This window comes from Hyaena hyaena, unplaced genomic scaffold, assembly GCF_003009895.1.
Source record: "Hyaena hyaena isolate Hyena2069 unplaced genomic scaffold, ASM300989v1 scaffold_494, whole genome shotgun sequence".
In the NCBI taxonomy this organism is placed as follows: Eukaryota; Metazoa; Chordata; class Mammalia; order Carnivora; family Hyaenidae; genus Hyaena; species Hyaena hyaena.
Genome location: NW_024081126.1, coordinates 1,097,476 through 1,114,502, shown reverse-complemented (window position 1 = coordinate 1,114,502; position 17,027 = coordinate 1,097,476). Strand labels below are relative to the sequence as shown.

Here is a 17,027-nt window from a genome sequence, read left to right as displayed (position 1 = left end):
CGGAATAATCACACCTAACACAATCTAGACAGCGCCATAGTTCCCAGTTCAAGTACTGATCCCTGATGAATAACCTGTCCTTTCGCCACAGGGCATGGCTGGAGCTTCTGTTTGTTCCAATCTGTCCTGGGAACTATCCTCTGAGACCAACCATACCTCCCTTAGCACAGAATTTCTGAACTGCTTGAGATTCACGTTTGCCCCTCAGCCATCTTCCCAGGCTGGCAGTCGCAAACTCCTGAACCCTGGCCACAGCAAAGTAGGTCTTTGGGATGCACAAACATTGTCCCGTGCCTATAATGCATTACTAAACTTCTGTGCTGGAGTTCCTTTCTCTGAAAAACCATCCCCCTTTTGGAATGAGATTGTATCTCAGTCCATTTGCATTTATTCAAAATCAGAGACAACTCTGAAACCAGACCCTATTTAAACATAGAAAGAAGAGCAGTTGCAGATTAAGCAAATGTTGGGGGAACTTTAAAAAAAAAAAAAAAGAAGAAAGAAAAAGAAAAACAAAACACTTCTATTTACCTTCTTGTATTTCCTTGTTTTCCAGATCTGTGGTTTTCCTCCCATTGGCCGGCCAGCGTGGATGCCAAGTTCTGCACGTGATTTAATGGATCAGAAGGTCAGATGTCAGGCTTGACTTGGCTGTTGGCAGACTCGTGATCGTTATGATTAATTGTCACCTTCAGCACTAGGGGAATTACCTTCTTATTGGTGGCATTGCTGCTGTTGCTATTTAACATGGTTTTGACCTCTGTATGTATCTGGGAGAAGTAGAAAACATTAAATGGGCTGGGAAAGCAGCATGGAGAAAAGGAAGCCTGCAAGAATTAATTTAGGATGAAAAGGAGTAATAATCGGATCATGAGAGAGAGGAGCCATGTTTCATTTGTTAGGTGGAGAAATTGTGCTCAAGGAAGCTCCAGCAGCCCTCTCCGACTGGCATTTCCTGGAGTGCTAAAAAAGGTGTCAGGAGGCACTAAGCCTTGGGTTAGAACATGTGGGATAGGTTTCGCCACCTGCACAGTGCACATCGCCTTGTTTCCTGGGCAGGGCCTCTGAAGTCTCCTTCTGGTCCCCAGATGTTTGGTCATGCCAAGCAGCCTGTTTGGAAGGTGAGGTTATCATTTGGAACCCAGTTTGTTTACTTTATTATAACAACAGTTTCAGTTTGCCTCTGCAGTGAAGGCTGTGTCCACACTTTCCTTTCTGTGTTTATTATTTTTAGCAGTTTAAAAGCTAACCGTGAAAAATGGCTTTCTGGCTGTCAGGTGACATTCCGGCTGGGCCAAGGTCCGGTGGAGTCTCTAGAAACGCTCACAGGCTGTGAGAGTCAGGTCTTTTGAATGCTGTCTTTGTGCCTCCCCTTGCCCCGGGGCCTCTGGCTTATTGTCTAGGCGCCTCAGTGGGGGTGGCGCTATCTGATGGTAACCACTACTACTATTACCGTGCTCAGTGCCCCCGCCCTCCCTGGGGGCCCCCAGTCTGGCTGCCTCTGTCTCCCAGCCCTCCCTCAAGGGAGCCCGTCAAAGCTTTCGTATCAGAAAGCACTATTTGCGATTTATAGAATGTTCAAGGGAAATGTGTCAGTAAGGATCACCTGGACCTGTGGTTCACTAATGTATATATTTTTTACAAAGAATCCTTTTCCCAGATGAAATCTCCCAGGGAACCCCAATTTGTAAGACATGGAAAAGTACAGCTGTTCTTCTGAAGGGGAGAGGGTTGTTGCAAACGCTACTCTTCAGCCTCCTCTTCACTCACCTGACTTCTCTGCTCCCCTCACCCCTGCCGGGATACCTCTAACTCCTCAGGATCCTTGCACACCGTTCTTGCAAGGCGATCCCTTCCACTTACAGATAAGAACATGAAAAGGTGATTTTTATAACACGCTTAAGACATGAGGCATTAGACACTAAGACACTAAGGAGTACACACTGTATTAATCCATTTTTATACAGTTCTAGAAAAGAAAAAACTAATGTAGGTGATAGCAATCGAAATAGTGGTTACCCTGAGGAGAAGAGGGGATTGACTGGGAAGGGGCCTAAGGGAGTTTTTTGGGGTGATAGAAATATAGATCTTTATAGAAGTGCAGGCTACACAGCATTTATCAAAAATTCATCTGTGCTTTTTTACCATATATAAATTTTACCACCGTTAAAAAATAAGAACAAAGAGGGAAAATGAGGCAAAAAAAATCAATGAATTCAGTATTTAATAAATACAAATACTGATGAACTTCCTTAAGTACTGAAAATACTAGTGAACTTCCTTAAAGCTATGTGGACTACATATTATGTGGGGTCTAAGGTCATGATGCAGAATTTCAGAATATAGGAGACCCTGCTGTTCTTCCAGCACTTTGTTTGTTCAATAATCATCAAAACCAGGGGAAAAATCTCAAAGAATAAACAATAGAACCACAAAATACTTTTTGGGGTCTTCTGGGTTATAATGTGGCTAAAAAGTGATATGTAAGCAGTCTGGGAATGGAAATCTTGAGTATGGTATTTGATTCATGCATTACTTTGACATGGACAATTTGACATGTACTATACATGTAGTATTGATAATGCTTCAGAAATCCTTCCTCATCTTTTAATCCTTTGCTCCCTCATCTCAATGCTTTTTTGTGACCTGTAAAATGCAAGATTCCTTTCCTATAACTTAGGTGAGTGGAACTTCCGATGACAGATTGGAATTCAGGCCTCAAGTGCCATCTAGACAATAGGCTACTCCTGGTTCAGTCTTTCTGCTTTGGGTGCATGTCAGGTGCTGTCAAATGACTGGCCTTGTACCTATACCTTTGCAATTGGCACTTTGACCCTTGAAAATACACTTTCTCTTCCCTGAAATACTTTGAGCCAACCCTACTTAAACTTTTCCACTTGTGTGTTTTAGAAGTCCCACAGTATCATGAAAGGTAATCATTTAGGTTGAAATGCAGCTAAGGACATAGGCCAGGCCAGATGGGACCCAGCAGCCAACTCTGCATTTTAGAGCCTTCCAGAACACTGAGCTGGAAGGGGCAAGGAAAATGTTTTAGGAAAGGAAATGGTGGCAGTGTTAGCCACTGGTAAGAGTGGGTCACATGGGGCCAGAGCAGGAAGGATGTGAAGATGCTCAAATGTTCTAGCCTTTGAGGTGATGCAGACAAAACTCTCTACTACTTGAGCATTTTCCTAGGAAAAAAAAAAAAAAGCAAAGGCTTATTTAACCCAAAAGATTGATCCACATTAACAAAAATTTAGTTCGCTAATGAAGCTATGGCAAAAATGAACCATCCATGAAAAATAACATTTTAAATAGCCAGAACACATTTTAGCCCACACATTCCATGCTTTGCACATATACACTAATTTCTGAATTGAATCAAATTTAGTTGAGCAGGATTTTTATTTAGCCAATTTAGTTTAATGTGTGTAAGAGCAGAAATGAAATTACCCAGTCTACAAGTTGGGGCAAAATGTGTGTTTTTTGCAATTTTATGCCCATTTGAAAGGAACTGTTTCTTCACATCATTAAGAGTCAATTTGTCCAAATGGAAAGTACAAGAAAGAAATTATATGTTTTCTCCATTCCAGCGACTGGGGGAAAGTGATTCTCCTGGAGCTTCTGAGTGTTGATTTTGGCTTAGGTCATGATCTCACAGGTTCATGACTTCAAATCCCACATCAGGCTCCATGCTGACAGTGCAGAGTCTACTTGGGATTCTCCCTCTCCCTCTCTCTCTCTGCACCTCTCTCTCTCTCAAAATAAATAAATAGAAACTATATACATCCAACCTATTTTTTCCCATTGACTTCTAAAAATCAACAATCTGAATTTTTAACCACACAGCTGCTTATAAGGGCCATAAAAAACTGGAGAAATATCCTGATTTGAGTTTTATCCCCTTTTCCTTCCCTCAATTATTTTTCCTATTGGTGCCATTGGGATAGTAACTGAAAAACAGGATTAAAGAAAAGTAATAAATACTTCAATAGACATTATTATTATTATTATTATTATTATTATTATTATTGGTTTCCAGAAAAGAAAATTGAAGGTCAAATGAACAGAGGCAATGTCCAAAGATATCATTGTCACAGTGGCAGGGCTGGGCTTGAACTTGAGTCTTTCTACCTGTAAGCTCCTGTCTTAAGAAGAGAAGCAATGGATCAAAACTAATCAAAATACTGCATTGGCTGTGTTGGAGAAATAGTAACATTTGTGGAGAGAATAAGCCACCATTGGGGACCTGCCCACAAAAGAAAATTATAAATAACAGTGACAAGCACACAAAAGCTTATTTTTCTCTCCATAGAAGCAGGGGGCAGTTCCATAATCATCAGGGACTTAGGCACCTTCTATCTTTTTCTATTTCTATTCTTAGCACAGGACTCTATCCTGAAAGTTACCTCTTAGTTCAAGATGGCCCCTGGAGCTTCAGCCCTCACATATAAATTCCAGGCAGCAGGAAAGATGGGAAGAGGGAAGTGAAAGGCATCCATTACCAGTGAGGTTTTTCCTCTTTATGAGGCCTCCCCAGAATTCCCACCCCATGATTTTTACCTACAATCTCACCTACCAATCCCTAGTTGTAAAAGAAGCTGGAAAGTGCAATTGGGTACTTTGCTATCCAGAAGTAAAATGGGATTTGGTTGTAAAAGAGTATCATGAAGGCACCTCGCAGGCCTAGTTACAGTTAGGCAAAAGCTTTTCAGAGAGGAATGATCAGAGTGGTTCTTTAGAGGAATGATCTTGTAGCCAACTACATGATAGATAAAAGGGGGAGCGATAAAAAGTAGCTTTGAGGACTTCAGTTATTAGTGAGGATACATCAGGGACAGGAGAGGAAAGATGGATGTGATAGAATAGTGAAGAATGAATTGGCCAAGGAGAATGTATTCATTGATTAGCTGTGTAGTTCAAAACTATGTTTCAGCAAACACACACACACACACACACACACACACACACACATACATGTGAGGGGGGAGTGTGTGTATACATGCATTATATGTGTGTGTATACTCATATGAATATACATACGAATAACAGTGACCTAGATCTGGATAAAGAAAAAAGCTATGTGGTATTTGTCTCTACGGAAAATTGCCTGGCATTTTGGAGGCATTCTAGTGGCAATGAATAAAGACTACCTGCACACGTACATCAATAAACACAATATGCACATGCATACACACAATACAAAAGAAAACTTTTCTAGGGCTCTATAACACCAATAGCAGTGATCTTCAAATTTTGGCATCCCTAAAAAAAAGAAAAAAGGAAAAATTAAAAGTGACTGTGTAATAGATTTTAAAAGGAATGAGTGAAGAAGGCACTGTAACGCTGTGAAGACAACTCAGAAATTACCATAAGAAGCCAAGCTAGAGAAAATAGGAAAGTCAGGATGGGGAAGAAAACTAGTTTCTCTTTCTTCTCTTCTTTCTTCTCTCCTGCCTCCCCCCATCCCCAGCCATTTCCTTCTTTGCTTAATTTTAGGATGAATAGAATCTAACTTGGGTAACTGTATTTTCATAGACTTTTCATTACGAGCTCCCAAATGAGAAAGAATTTAACCTCCAGGTCATCTTCACATCACTTTTGTTAAACCAGATCATAGCAGGTAATGTCTTGCCATTTTGTAGATGGCAAAATATTAAATACATCTGTGGTGCCTGTTGGTTGGAGCCAGAGCCTCCTGGCGTAGTGGTTTGGGAACTCCTTGCATGCATGGTTCATCGTACACCAGCAAACGCACACATCCCCTGTGTATGTAATCCACAGGGCTGGGCAAAAATGACCAAGTTTCTTGGTACGCTTTTCTTGATCCTGCATGTTTGACATCTTTGGCTACAAAACAAAAATAATTTTTCATTTAGCTTTTTGAATTAGCTCCCATTGAATGGCCATAACTTGATTTTCTGATTTTAACCCCCTCCGACTGCATTTTATAAAGCTAGCACGCACCCTGTTTTTTTCCCCACCAAATGTTGGAAAGGGGCAGGTTTGGTGGGGCGCTGGCTGCCTACTACTCTAGGTGTCTTCTCAGGAAGGCTGTGAGGCCAAAGTTGTCATTTCTGCTGTAACATCCTGGGAAATGTCTCTCATTAAAAAGTAAATGCCGGGGTACCTGGCTGGGCCCATAAGTGGTGCATACAACTGTTGATCTCAGGGCCCTGAATTCAAGCCCCAGGTTGGGTACAGAGATGACTTCATTAAATACATAAATCTTTTTAAAAATATAAAAATAAAGTTAAAAAGCAAATACCTAGACAGTTATGTAGTAAAAGGATAAAAACACACATGGGAAAAATTTACACCACCTATGAAAGAAAGGGACATAGGTCATTAGTGTTATGTTTCCTTTCTTAAAAAGAGAGAGATAGAGCAAATCTGAATGGTGAGTACATGGTGTCCATAATAATTGTTTTATATATATATTTCTCTCTCTCTTTTTTTTAATGTTTTTTATTTATTTCTAGGAGAGAGAGAGAGACAGCGTGAGCAGGGGAGGGTCAGAGAGAGAGGGAGTCACAGACTGAAACAGGCTCCAGGCTCTGAGCTGGCAGTCAGCACAGAGCCCGACGCAGGGCTCGAACCCATGAACCGCGAGATCATGACCTAAGCGAAAGTTGGATGCTTAACCGACTAAGCCACCCAGGCGCCCCTATATACATTTTGATGTATGCAGTATTTCATAATTTTAAAAAAATTTAATTAAGCAAATGCCTTTCATATAGGCAAAGTGATTGAAGCCCGTGATACTCTTTACTCCATTCTAACGATCTACTTACAATCACATATTATCCTTCTGTGTCTGTCTTTGCATATGCTACTTCTTCTCCTTGTCCTCCTCTATTCTTTTCCCCAAATAACTCCTCTTCACCTTTCCAGACTCAACAGGGGTCTCACATCCTCTAGGGCCTTGCCTGTCTCCCTGCCGCCAATTTGTATCTGAGTTTGAAGGCTCTGCTCATGCCTCAAAGAACATTGTGCATATTTGTACCATGGTGTACTTTACACTATTGTGCAAACCACTGGTTTGTTTCTCAGGCTTCTAGGACTGTTACCCCTGGCTGAGCTAGAACACTCCAGTGAGCACCATCTACACAATGTCCAACCTGCACAATTGTATAGGTCAGTCCTACCTTCAGTAGAAAGATGGGAGAGACTGTCTTTGTACCTCTATGCCAAATACTTTGCCTAGACCAAATGCAGAATAGACACATACTCACATAGCAAACACTTGCTTAATGAATGAAAAAAGGACCAACCAAATTCTAATTGCCTTGATGAAGAATTCTCGAGACTCTGCACCACAGCATCTATATCACCTGGAAACTATTTTTTTAAAATTTTTTAAATGTTTTTATTTATTTCTAGGAGAGAGAGAGAGAGAGACAGCATGAGCAGGGGAGGGTCAGAGAGAGAGGGAGTCACAGACTCTGAAACAGGCTCCAGGCTCTGAGCTGGCAGTCAGCACAGAGCCCGACGCGGGGCTCGAACCCACGAACCGCGAGATCATGACCCAAGCGAAAGTCGGACGCTTAACCGACTAAGCCACCCAGGCGCCCCACCTGGAAACTTTTTAAAATTCAAATATTCAGGCCCTGCCCTAGACCTACCAAATCAGGAACACCGAAGGTAGAACCCAGGGAACTTTAACAATCTCTCCTGATGATTCTGATGCGCACTTTACTTTGAGATACGCTAACTTAGACTGATCAAAACAGAAAGCAGCGACGTCAGCTGAGTCTGAAAAAGTGAGGAGAAGTTGTCTGGGAATCAGTAAGAGTAGTGGGGGACAGGCAGAGGAAAGCATGTAAAAAGACACAAGGGCATGATATGCAATTTGTAAGTTGATTGTTGTGGATGGAGTGAAGAATTCAAGCTGACAGGGCAAGAGAGCTGATGATCAGGTCATGGAAGTCTGTCTAAGGTGTTTGGATTTTAATCTGCCAGCAGTAGGGAGCCATTGTTAAAAAAGCAAACCAAGTAGTGATTTGATCTAGTTTATTATTTTTAGAAAGAGTCCTCTGGCAAGGATGTGACAGATGGAATGGAAGGGAGCTTGGCCACTATGGGCTATGTAAGCAGCTGTTAATTAGCCCAGGTGTAAACGATGAGAGCTGAGCCAGTTCTTCAGAGAATGGAGAGGGTGAGATGGGTTCAAGAAATAGTACAAAAGCAGACTTGACAAAACATGGGAATATCATGACTCCTGGGTTTGTGTCTTAACACACAGGAAGTATGTTGGAAGCATTCATGGAACTAAGACAAGAGGAGGAGGAGATTTGGGAGCTAGGGTAGGGGCTGCAGAAGGTGAGTTTAATTGGGGCAGTTGAAGTTGGAAGTGTTTATGAAACATTTATATGGAGGCATCGAATGCTCATAGATAGATTCGGGACTAGAAGCTTAAGTTTGGTATCTAGTTGTTAATTACTTATATGTCATCGTAAACAATGCTGCAGTAAATATACATCAATTTTGTCCTAATGTCTGATCATTTATATAAGAGATATTTCTAGGATAAAGGTTGTCGATAAATATAACCAGATTATTTTACAAAAGGTTGTATCATTCCATGCTTCCATTAGCATTGTACAAGAGAATCTATCTCGTCACCTCTTCACCAGCATTATTTCATCTGCACAAACTGGATATCCTACTAATGAAGTGGCTTTAATGTTTACTGATTACTTGTCAAGTTGGAAATATTTCACTTTTTGTTGAGGATTATCTTACATATTCATGTCATTTGCCTGTTTCCTACAAGATATTGATTTTTTTCTAAGCTGATTTTTAAGAACTCTTTTTCTCTACTAAGGATTTTATCCTTGGCCAATCTCATGTGCTGCAATTATGTATTTCCAATATCTCATTTGTCTCTGCTCTAGCAATAGATAACTCCTCCCGCTGCCTAGAATACCCCCAAGTATTCCTCAAGGCACCTACTGGGCTTACTGTGTCACCTCCTGCAAATGTTTCTTTGAATCTTATCACTCTTGAGCTCTACTCTGACCACCATATTTAATACTTCAAGCACCCAACAAGCACAGTCTTGGGCACTTCTGACCCCCGCCCCCACTCCTGGCTCTACTGTTTCCCGTAACACTTTCCACCTTTTCACATACACTATAATTCACTTATTTTTCTAATTGTCAGTCTCTATCCATTACAGTGTAGGTAACTTGACAGCAAAGAAATCCAGACCTTTGTCTGTTTTGTTTGTATATACACACATAATCTCTCAAACATCTACAGTAATACCTGACACACAGTAGATGCTTAAAAAATACCTGTTTAATGAGTAGTAATTGCTTTTATATCTGTATCTATTGTCCTCGAGTTTCAAATATTAATTCACATAAATTTATTAGTCTTTCCTTTGCAATCTCTTCCATTATTTTCAGACATAAAGATTTCCCCCATGTAAAGATCACTTATGTATTTTGTTCCATTTTCTTGGATTCTTAAAATTTCCTTACTATCTAGGATTCACTGGAGTTTACAGGGTGAGATGAGACTCTAACTGGGTATTTTGCCCCAGAACTGTCAATTTCAAATCATTTTTTAAACTGCTTCATCCCTCTGGCATTAGTTTAGAGCCTACTTTTTGAAAATCCTATTCTATGGGCACCTGGGTGGCTCTGTCAGCTAAACATCTAACTTGGGCTCAGGTCACGATCTTGTGGTCCATGAGTTCGAGCCCCGCGTTGGGCTCTGTGCTGACAGCTCAGAGTCTGGAGCCTGCTTCGGATTCTGTGTCTCCCTCTCTCTCTGCCCCTCCCTTGCTCATGCTCATGCTCGGTCTCTCGGAAATGAATAAATGTTAAAAAAAAATTTTAATCCTCTTCTAAATTCATACATGAGGGTCTGACTAGTACTTAGAATAGTTCACTGGAACCTAGAATGTTCCATTATTTACCTATGAATGTTTTAAAACCTTGCCATTGGATCTGCCAAAAGTTTTATAGCAAGTATCTGGTTGAACTGGAAGGAAAACTCAAATTTCTTAATTCCTAAGTACATTCATCAGAGGTCGGAAAAGGGGAAGGACTTCCTTTAGTCTTAACTTGGATAAAGAAAATAGCTTATCAAACAATGTTCATCTCTTTCACAAAATGGACAAATTACCTAGTTTATTTTAAATACCAGTTTTTTGCAACTGTTGTTTTCTGTGTTGTTTTGACTCATTTCACGAAGATCCTCATAGGCAACCATTTAAGAAGGCCACACTGATTAGACAGCTTTTTCCTGAAATGTGAAATCATACCAATGCACAATAATTTCTGGTTTTGGATTGTGCTTTCTGTTAATAATAGATGGAATAGCTAGTTAGCAGCACCCTTGGGCAAAATGTTGTCAAATATTTATTAAGCTTTTCTCTATGCAAAGCACCATGCTAGGCCAGTGGGAGTCACAAAAAGTAGAGCCAATTACACTTCCCCAAAGAAACGTAACATTAACTGGGAAGTCAAGATACATATGCAGGCAGGGGTAAACACTAATCTTCATTATTCATTATTATTTATGTTTTTGGAGGAATAAATGGGGCAGATTCTATGATCCAGATATTAAGAAGAGAAGGAGGTGATGGTGGTTGCCGTGACCTATGAAATTTACAATTTATTTACAGGGATGAGAGTTTTAATCAGGCCTAAACGAATAAGCAGGATTTGACTTTTATAGAAGAGAAAGGAAGAGAGAGGCCACTAGTCCTAAAACCTTTTTCCAACATCCAGCACTTGCTTTCTTCTGTGTTTTCATTGTTGCTGTTGTTGTAGGCCATGGGCGATTTCATGACTGGACACTTGCTGTATTGTGGAGTAATACATATCTAAACAGGGTTTTATTTCTACTTGAAATATTTGATACACTCACATAGCTTTGAAGTTGACATTAATCCATGAGGAAGATCTAGCACAGATAGTTCTATTTAGACTGATCATCATAAGGCAGCAATAAGCTTGCTTTCTGCTCTTTTAAAACCATTTGCAAATGAATTGAGGATGGCCCAATCACCTCTTTCAGTGCTGTTTTCTTCTTTTGAGAGGAAGCGTCTGATATGTCAGGCATCATGACAGCAATTAGTTACCAATGTATGAGAGGGAACTGCTACTCTCACGTCATCTGGAGATCACCATTTAGTGATGAGTATATCCTGGGGCGCCTGGCTGACTCAGTCAGTTAAGCCTCTGAATCTTCACTTCCGCTCAGGTCATGCTCTCAACGGTTCATTGACAGTGCAGAGCCTGCTTGGGACTCTCTCTCTCTTTCTCTCTCTCTCTCTCTCTCTTTCTCCTGTTCTCTCTGTCCCTCCCCTACTCTTGCTCACTCTCTCTTTCTCTCAAATAAATAAATTTAAAAAAACACTAATGAGTGTAACCTTTTTCTTTCACCAAACCTTTTGGGGAGGTAATTAATAAATAACAGAGTTCATCTCCTAAACTGTATATTTGGCTTCTTTCTCTTTTTGTTGCTTATTCTTACTTCCTGAAGGAGGATCAAAGGTAGACAGACAGACGTAGGAAGCAGGAACTTAATCCACAGTCTGAAGAAATGGACCATGACTCAATGCTGCAATCATCCATTTTATTCACCTTCTCTAGATGCTCCCACTTAATCCAAAATATTATCATATGTATTTTACATTTCCCATTTAATAAAAAATAACACAATATATAGTTTTCAGCAAAGTAGACACAGCATTGGAATATGTTTATTCTAACAGTATTTACCTGCCTCATTTTCTGGTAACTGGGATTAAGAGATAGACAATCCAATGTATCCCGGTTGGCAACCAGCAGGATATACAGACTTGGGCTTCTGTTTGAAGCGTGGCCTCAATTCATTTGTGTCTTGGACCTGTGGGCTCCTAATTATGGCCATTTTACTAAATTATATGCTTCATACTTTTATTTAATACATTGTTAATGGAGAGCAGCAGTTTTTTCCATGAAAATTTAAAGAGAGTAGAAGTTGAAAGTAAAATTTAGTATGTATGCAGTTTTCTGTATGTGTATTGTATTTTATAATAAGATAAGAGTTATAGGGGCTCCTGAGTGGCTCAGTCCATTAAGCATCTGACTTTGGCTTAGGTCATGAACTCATGGTCTGTGAGTTCAAGCCCCACGTCGGGCTCTGTTTGACAGCTCAGAGCCTGGAGCCTGCTTCAAATTCTGTGTCTCCCTCTCTCTCTGCCCCTCCCCCACTCACACTCTGTTTGTCTCTGTCTCTCAAGGTTGAATAAACATTAAAAAATAAATGAAAAAAAATAGAGTTTATAAAGAAGTTATAACGGAAGTAACTGAGAAAATGGGCAAATGATACCTAGTAACAACTAGCAACAGAATTCGTCTAAGGAAGGAAACTGTTTATTTGGGGAAATGCCTTGACCACTGTGTTTGGAGGTAGAATGATAAATTTCCAAAGGATCTGGATGGAAATAGAACTGTTTTGCTGGAGACAAGGGGAGGTTTGGGCCATGACTCCAGAGAGCAGAGGGACATGGGGAGGGGGCTCGGGAGAGAGAGATGACAGAAAGCTTTAAGGTTAGTGAAGTGACTCCTCTCTGTGACTCCTCAGATCCTCCGTGAAGAAGCTACTAGGTCTGTTGTAGAAAGAACCTACTTTTGACTCAGGTCAACATGGGGAGAAACTGAGGCAGGCCAGGTGCCCAGAGGAATGGTGTCGGAGGTAGCTGGGGGATTGTAGAAATCTCTCAGAATCAGCCATTCAGGCCAAGGTGGAAGGTGGAGGGAGTGGTTGGTCTCTTATCAGAGGCTGCATATGACTACAGATTAGTTAGGGTAATGCATCTCAAGATTTAATAATTACACACTCTCCAAGAAATCTTGTTAAAATGCTGATTCTGGATGAAGAGATCTAGGGCAGGGTCTGAGATTCCATATTCCTCACAAAGCTTGTGGGTAAGGCCCATGATGCTGGTCAACAGACCACACTTCAAGTAGCAAAGTGGGTCCAGAGCTAGATTTCCCAGGTTCAGATCCTAGTTTTGCCACATATTTCTGGGTGACTCTAAGGAAGTCATTTAACTTGCCGTTGCCTGTTTTCTCAGCCATAAAATGGAGATAATACCTCATAGGATTGCTATGAAGATTAAATGAATTAATATATGTAAAATGCTTAGAACAGTGAGTGTTTGACAGATAAAAGAGCTATATAATTGTTAGCTTCAGCTATTATAGGCATATTATGTTGTAAATACTTAGTCAGGTGCCTATCTTCCCCTACTCAGTTGAGCCGGCTGGGATAGAGACGGGAATTATTTATGTTCTCACCCCCTACCGCCTTCCCATCACCTGCCAGCACCTGGCACAGAATTTGCCATATTGTGTGTGCATAGCACTCAGTTAATATGGGGAAAAGGTCATCTGCCTAGACTCAAGAGAGGCAAAAAAAAAAAAAAAATCATACATCAAAAAGATCATATGTAAGTTTCAATTTCACTTCCACTTGGTCTACTTCATCTTTTTTTTTTTTTTTTTAGAATTTACCTACACAAAGGAATTTAATATCAGCATCAAATATATGTTGGTATACATACTTACAATTGATGTGATGGAAGCATCTGTGAGTTTTTGTGTTTGCTATGAGTAGAAATAGTTTTTTTTTCCCATTCTTATCAGATATGGAATGAGAGAGATACATTCCACTTTAAGCAAACCTACGTTGTAGCATTTGTGTTTACAGAACAGATAAATTGAGTAGCAAATATTTATTTAGCAAAATCCCTCTTTGCATAACGATTCAAGATAGCTGCTTTATGTAACTAGTTACTGAATAAACTTAGATGTTTTGCATCCAGCATGATCAGAGATCCAGCTGGGGTGGAAAGGGGCTTCTTTGTACAGATATTCTAGGAACAAAGTAGATGAATACGTATTTATTTGAAAGAATAGGTAGTAGCTTTGATCCACTCAAGATTCTAAAATGACTTGGTGATAGACTGTCAGACTTAATTTCTAAATCTTCCTATCGAGATAAAGTTCTGTAACTGGAATTATGACTTCTGGAGTATTCTAGCAGAGGTTCTAAGGAGAATCTGCCCCTGGTTTCGTCAGCTATTGATTTCTGGTCACATAGAGTTCTAGAATCCTATAGATGGAAGATTTCCTAGAGATCTCTTTTCTACTCAAAGCGTGCTTCATGGTCAATGGCATTGGCACCGCCTGGGAGCTTGTGAAAAATCCAGGATCTCAGGGGCGCCTGGGTGGCTCAGTCAGTTGAGTGTCCGACTTTGGCTCAGGCCGTGATCTCAAGGTTCATGAGTTCGAGCCCCACACCGGGCTGTCTGCTGTTAGCACAGAGTCCGCTTCAGATCCTCTGTCTCCCTCTCTCTCTGCCCCTCCCTCTCTCCCTATCGCTTTCAAAAATAAGTAGACATTTAAAAAAAGAAAAGAAACAAAAAAAGAAAGGTAGAATCTCAGAGCTCTCTCTAGCTGTAGCAAATCAGAATCTGCACATTTTAACAAGATGCCTAGATTTACCTATACACAGTAAAATGGGAGAAAGCTAAGTCCATGTTCAGGACCCTTGCACTCCAAATGGCTTGCTGCATTGTATGATTGTTGCATTGCTACCCTAAGAATATTTGAAAACAACACAAAGCCATTAAATGCTCCTGTCTTGGCCAGAGAAGCAGTTACCATTGTAAAGGGTAGAAATGCAGGATCCAAAAAAATATGCTTACGAACTGCGGTTGCCTGGGGCCTGGGTTTGTTGGAACAAGTCAACTTGTTGAAGAAAACATGTTGGTAACTTTATCTGTAGGCCTCTTAGCACTCAGCAAAATGAATGGCATGATTTTATGAAAATCTTGGACAGCAGGAGGACTCCTTTTTAAAGTTTTGGGGTGGGGGGGAAACAGGAAGTGGAGCGAAGGGGAGATGAGTGGCCATGAATGCTGTGCTCCCAAAACGCACTTATGGCTAAACTCCCCTTTGAGTTGCATATCTCTGCCAACGGAGAATGACCCATTAATCAGCACCCAGACGGTGTTCGCATTGCCACATGTGCTAGGATATTAGGAAGATGAGGTGGAGCGAACAGCTCCGACCTCTTCGGTAACAGATTATATGAAGGACTGTGTAATAAGATGAACATGAGATTATGCCCAGATACTGTTCAGCACATCACAGTCCTACAACAAGAAATACAGGTCTTTCGGTAGAATGTTCTAGATGAGTCAAAACCTTGATAATAACAGAAGGGGGAAAAATCACAGTAATATTTCTTTGCACGTGGACAGCTGCAACCTGAAGCAATTAGCTTTCAGATCAAAAAGAAAACCTGAAGAGGGGCGCCTGGGTGGCTTAGTCGGTTAAGCGTACGACTTTCGCTTAGGCCATGATCTCGCGGTTCGTGGGTTCGAGCCCTGCATCGGATTCTGTGCTGACTGCCAGCTCAGAGCCTGGAGCCTATTTCAGAGTCTGTGTCTCCCTCTCTCTCTGACCCTTCCCTGCTCACACTGTCTCTCTCTCTCTCTCTCTCCTAGAAATAAATAAAAATATATAAAAAAATTAAATAAAAAAAAAAGAAAACCTGAAGAGAGGTTCTGATGCCCCCAAGATCTGACGACCTAAAGTCCAAAACTGCCTTCCTGAAGCTCTTGGCAAAGAAAGGAGCTTCAGCAGTTGCTCTAAAAGACTTTCTACACTCTAATTACCTCCAGGAAGGGTCATAAGACAGAGGTGGAAGCTGGACCTGGCCCAAGGCAAATAATACAATAAACTCTTCATGATTTGATGCATGTAGATTAGATTAACAACAACCAAAAAAAAAAAAAAAATGACACTTAACACACCTCCTTTTCCCAGGAGCTTAAAAATCCTGTTTGAACCTATGGAAACTATGGTTTTAATTTAAAAAGAGAAAACGTGTTCAACTTCTAATACTGGTTTCTTTTTCTGGCTAAAGGATTAAGATTTATATTATATTTCATTATATATTGATATAATATTTCATTATATATCATTATTTCTCTGTAAATCAGCATTTTACAAAAGTTTACTTTTTTCTCCAAATTTATCTCTAGTGTCTTGCTTAATATGCTTTATGAACGTGTGAAATATATTATGAAATATATATGAAATATGAATATATTATTCATGTGCTATTCATAGTTGTCATTTCTCATGGACTTCTGAGATCTATTTTGTTTTTCCTTCCCTTATACTGTAACCCAGTATTGTCCACTGAAAATGTCATGTGAGCCACAAAGGCAAGTCATGTAGGTAATTAAAAAATTTCTGGCAATGACATTAAAAAATCAAAGAACAGGTGAAATTTATTTTATTTATGTTTCAATGTTTATTTTTAAGAGACAGAGCACAAGTGGGAGAGGGGCAGAGAGAGAGAGGGAGACACAGAATGTGAAGCAGGCTCCAGGCTCTGAGCTGTCAGCACAGAGTTCAACACAGGGCTTGAATTCATGAGCTGTGTGATCATGACCTGAGCCCGTCAGACTCTTAACCCACTGAGCCACCCAGGAGCCCCCTGAAATTATTTTAATATTATATCTTGCACAACTCAATATCCAAAATATTCCGACAAGTAGCCCCAAATGCTGTAACCCTCTAGCTGAGGAATGCTGAAGGACTAATGGGCATTCTACAGGTCCCCATGTTGCGTGGTCAGGAGCAGCTTGGGTTTGGGGTTTAAAGCCCTGTTTCATATTAAAGAGAAAGTGCACTTTCCTGGGGCATCTATTTCCTTTTTTTTTTTTTTTTTTTCAGTTTTTCAACCTTGTTTTATTTTTTGTTTTGTTTTTTTTTTTTTTTTTACAAATAGTTTATTGTCAAATTAGTTTCTACATAATACTCAGTGCTCATCCCCAAAGTGCCCTCCTTCATGCCCATCCCCCCCTCCCCCCCACATCCATCAGTCCTCAGTTTTTGTCAGCATTCAAGAGTCTCTCATGGTTTGCCTCTCTCCCTTTCCCCCACCATTTCCGCCCTTCTTCTCCCCCTTGGTCCTCCGTCAAGTTCCTCCTAATCCTCCTA

General features: G+C 40.5%; 1 protein-coding gene across 3 annotated transcripts in view; it reads left to right on the top strand.

Annotated features, from left to right (window-relative positions):
- The window catches only part of THRB (thyroid hormone receptor beta), a 393,487-nt gene that overhangs the window by 163,911 nt on the left and 212,549 nt on the right, over window positions 1-17,027 (top strand). For all 3 annotated transcript variants that reach the window (XM_039254596.1, XM_039254595.1, XM_039254594.1), the window contains exon 3: window positions 557-628. The gene's annotated coding sequence lies outside the window, so the exon portion shown is untranslated. The remainder of the gene's footprint in view (window positions 1-556; window positions 629-17,027) is intronic.